This window comes from Periplaneta americana, chromosome 13 (assembly GCF_040183065.1).
Source record: "Periplaneta americana isolate PAMFEO1 chromosome 13, P.americana_PAMFEO1_priV1, whole genome shotgun sequence".
NCBI classification, from domain to species: domain Eukaryota; kingdom Metazoa; phylum Arthropoda; class Insecta; order Blattodea; family Blattidae; genus Periplaneta; species Periplaneta americana.
The window spans coordinates 160,820,525-160,825,048 of record NC_091129.1 but is presented as its reverse complement, the minus strand read 5'-3'; the positions used below and the strand labels follow the sequence as shown (position 1 = coordinate 160,825,048).

The window sequence follows — 4,524 nt, the reverse complement described above, 5'->3', positions numbered from 1 at the left end:
TTCCACTATGCCCTGTAGAAAATAAATATTTACATAAAGAAGAAAAGTTATATTTTATGAAATCATAATTAAGTTCAAATACACACTCACACATATTTACTAGGAATAAGACCTCACGTAACATAAACTGAATATTATTTTATAAATTACAGAAATGAGAGCATTACAATGGAAGTGAAGAGTTGTCTATGTAAGGAACTTAGAAATAAAAGCGTTGTGTGTCATAGAGATGGTAAATGAATAAGTTACAAGAAGAAGTAATGTACTGTATAAGGTGCTCATGCTTCAGATACGCTGACAAGAGAATTGTGACAAAAACGCCCAGGAAGGCCACAAGAAAAGATGGGATGATTATGTAAATCAACACATTTTTGTAGCGTTAGAAAGTATGGAAGGAGAAAATATAGGCTATTACCAAGTAAAATATGTTTCTTGATTATTTATAGAAGTATATACTTATTTTTAGAATGTATTTTTCTACTGTTTATCTTATCGATTGTAATTTCTTAAGAGTAGCCCTACTGAAATTACGAAATTTTAAACTAAAAAAAAAACTAGATTTTTCAAATTTGTAGCATAGGTGTATACTAATATAACTAAAGAACTCACATAAGTGTGTCCTTGAAGCTCTCATGGTTCACAAGTTACGCGCAACTTTACATTTGGGAGGGGGGGGGCGAGTAACTCAAAAAGTCCCTTGCGTAACAATTTTCTTTTTTTCATTTCCATAATTTGTGAATAGACTCACCACGACATATACTTCTTTAAATATCCCTTAGTTTCTATGTAGATTGATTAGATAAGCCTTTAGAATTTTTAAAATATTGTATAATCTTTTTCTTAAATAAAATAAGAAACTGAAAAAAAATATATATATTGCAATTTTATTCGCCATAAAACCCAGAGTTATTCTTATTCACTACATATCTGTAAACTTTAGTAAGTTCGAATTGTCTGACGCTTTTCCAATTCACTGCGGGCTAAAGCAAGGAGGTGCACTATCATCTTTACTTTTTAACTTTGCTCTAGAATATACCATTAGGAAAGTTCAGGAAAACAGAGAGTGTTTGGCATTGACATCAGCTGCATGTTTATGCGGATGACGTGAATATGTTAGGAAAATACAGAAACGATTAGGGAAAATACAGGAATTTTACTTGAAGCAAGTAGAGAGATAGGTTTGGAAGTAAATTCTGAAAAGACAAAGTATATGATTATGATCTCGTGACCAGGACATAGTACGAAATGGAAATATAAAAATTGGACATTTATCGAATAATTTCAAGGGAAAAATAGTTCGGGGACCGGGTATCAATCCCGGGACCCTTCGCGTAGCGCACGAATGCTCTACCAACTGAGGTACGCAGGAACCATACACGATACCGTCACAATTTTTTTCCTTTACATCCACACAACTCAAATGGGCTGACAAAACGTCAGAAACCCAACTTTGAGTGCAGACAAACTCTGTGTGACTTAAATTGTGGCTTTCTGTTAACGTACCTCCAGTAACGTATATATTATGCAAAATCTGGCTTTCAGATAATAGCTCCCTGTGAAGCAAACTCCAATAATTTCAAGGGAAAAATTGTTCCGGGGCCGGGTGTCGATCCCGAGAGCCCTCGCTTAGCGCACAAATGCTCTACTGACTGAGCTACCCAGGAATCATACACGACACCGTCACAATTTTTCCCTTTAAAGATAATAGAAAAGGAGTACCGATTATAACATGGTTAGGTGTCGATTATTCAGGGGCGTACGCAAGGAGGGGACCGCCCCTTGAACTTAAAAAAAAAAACACATATTTAGATTTGAGTGTTTTATATTCATAATCGTTTTTACTTCTCTAATTTTTTTCTTAAAATCTACATCGACAAAAGGCATAGTTCGCCTACCCCTCCTTGAGTATATTCATCATGTCAGTTTTGTTCTTCATCCTTGGTGAGTTCCACGTTCTATTATTGTGTCTAATCACATATACATACGTGTATTTAAATATATTTGTTTGTTTCCATGAATTTTCCTGTTATGTAAAGTGTTTTATCTATCATATGCAAATGAGCCGTTGAGAGCAGAAGTGGTGTAAATCAAAATTGGGTAATGAGGTTTAAAATAAAAATTCTGTAAAATATAGCGCAAAGTAGCAATTAATATGTCCTTCGTGCTATCCGCTGACTACCAATAGTTTAAATAAATGTATATTTTCAGAATGTTTACTTTAACCCTCATTACCCATTTTTGACTTACACCACTTCTGCTCTGAACGACTCAGACTGTGACTGTATATATACAATGTTTTCCAATAAAATGTATACACTCTTTGAATGACTATAACGTTAAGAATTATTATGATAGTAAAGGACTCTTAGGGCCGTATTCATAGACATTTTTAGCGAGGGTTTCCGGTGGATGATAGCGTTTTTCGTATTCATAAACCAGTGTTAGCAATAGGATATGACTTGAATTCTTTACTAGTAACCAGTGGATAGCCGAGGCTAGCTTAGTACGCTCGTAGCGCGTGCTGCGAAATGTCTATGAATAGCACACTTACTGTTAACTTTACTACATATAAACTCTAATTGAGTCTAATTTCTCGTGATGGATTACTATTATACAGTAAGACTCAAGTCTATGGAACGTGTGAAAAGCCAGAACCACAAACCACACACAATTTCAATATGATTTTATTATTCTTTACTGCATTGCATATTACGTCGCATTCTACGTCGCATTCGCAGTCCATCTTTCTTTAACTACCTCAATATTTCAGTGCTCGTTCGTCGTGCGATGGTGGTGTAATGGTGAGCATAGTTGCCTTCCAAGCAGTTGATCCGGGTTCGATTCCCGGCCATCGCACTTTTTTTTATCATGAATTTATGTGCTTAATAAAACCTTAATTCATAATATTATAATACAAATGCACAATTTCAATTATTTCTCGCATTTAATCAAGAATACTGCATTATCACGAAATAGACATCTAAGTCAAGTGTTATACATTATGTAGATGTACTCAGTTCTCTATTCAAGTAGGTATATATTACAAAACAAAATTGTCAAGCTAAATATATAATTTATTAGGTTAGTGCCTTAGAGTTGCTAAGTTTTCAGCAGTGGCCAACATTTAACTCGAGAACACGTGGTCGAATGATTTAAATGGAACAGAACAATAGTAACAGCTTTATATTTTTAAGTAAAGTAGACCTATCGATTTATTAATTTTTATAGATAATAATTCAACATGTATCAGATGCGTACGCAAAGCGAGGAGGATACTGAGTTTGAACCCCTCTTGAACTTTTTGAAAGATGACATATTTAGATTTGAGTATTTTTTGAATCTATAATCGTTTTCCCTTATCTAATTTTTCACTGTTGGAGTACAAAATCTACATCGACATAATGCATAGTCCTCCTACAATGCAATCTTTATTATAGAGGGACGTACCGCCTAGTACCGACCTTATAATAAAATGAAGTTGACACAATATGAAATTTAACTTGTTGTGAAACATATTGAAAATCTTGTTTTGACAGTTCTACAGTGCAGATGTTAAACATTGTGCATTGTCGAATTTAAACTCATTTTAAGAGCTGTATTCACCCGATCCATTCGTTAGTTTGAACTCTGACTTTATTGTGAAAGGTTGTTTAACGTTTTGTGCATTTGACAGCTCATATTCTTCGTATAAACTTCACATTATCATTTTGGGTTATTTGATATGTCTTAGCGACCGCAAAGTTCAATTTTACAATTTTTTTTAGCAAAAAATCGCGTAGTGATTCTCGCGAGATTAGCAAAAATTTCACATTAGCAAATGTTTTTTCATAGCCGAACGTGACGATCTTGTTGTGAATGTTTTTCCAGGAACTAGTTTCACATCCCCCTGTGAAAACTCGCTGACAACAACAACAACAACAACAACAACAACAACAATAATAATAATAATAATAATAATAATAATAATAATAATATTTATTTATTGATATTTATGTGCTAGACAACAGCCATTGGCCAATAAAAGTCCAGCACAGTGATACAATTAATGCAATAAAATGAACAACTATGGTACAAATTAAATACTAGTGTTAACAACAAAATAAAGAACATAGATTAAATATAATTTATTTCAAAGAAATAGTCTGCCCAGGCATCCTGGGTTGCCAAAAACACAAGAATTAAAACTATAAACTATAAATTATTAGGGAAAGGAGTTGATTCGTGCTACCAATTTGTGTATAAGGATTATGCAAATAATATTAGCAAAGACATTGCCATATTCTAATACTTCTATACATTGAATGGATTGAAATCGCCTACATGTATGTTAGCATTTTTAATACATCTGGAGGCCGGCGAGGAAGATTTAGAATTTCTAATATAGAAGAGTTTGTGATGTCTCATGTCCTTCATACGAATACGAAGGCTGACACTGTTTAAGAAAGATTGGCTCCTTCATACGAATACGAAGGCTGACACTGTTTAAGAAAGATTGACTCCTTCATACGAATACGAAGGCTGACA

General features: G+C 33.8%; 1 non-coding gene across 1 annotated transcript; it reads left to right on the top strand.

The window, feature by feature from the left end:
• Nucleotides 1-2,784: 2,784 nt before the first annotated feature.
• On the top strand, nt 2,785-2,856 carry TRNAG-UCC (transfer RNA glycine (anticodon UCC)). Its single transcript has one exon. It is a non-coding gene; the product is annotated as a tRNA-Gly (tRNA).
• The last annotated feature ends 1,668 nt before the right edge of the window (nt 2,857-4,524 follow it).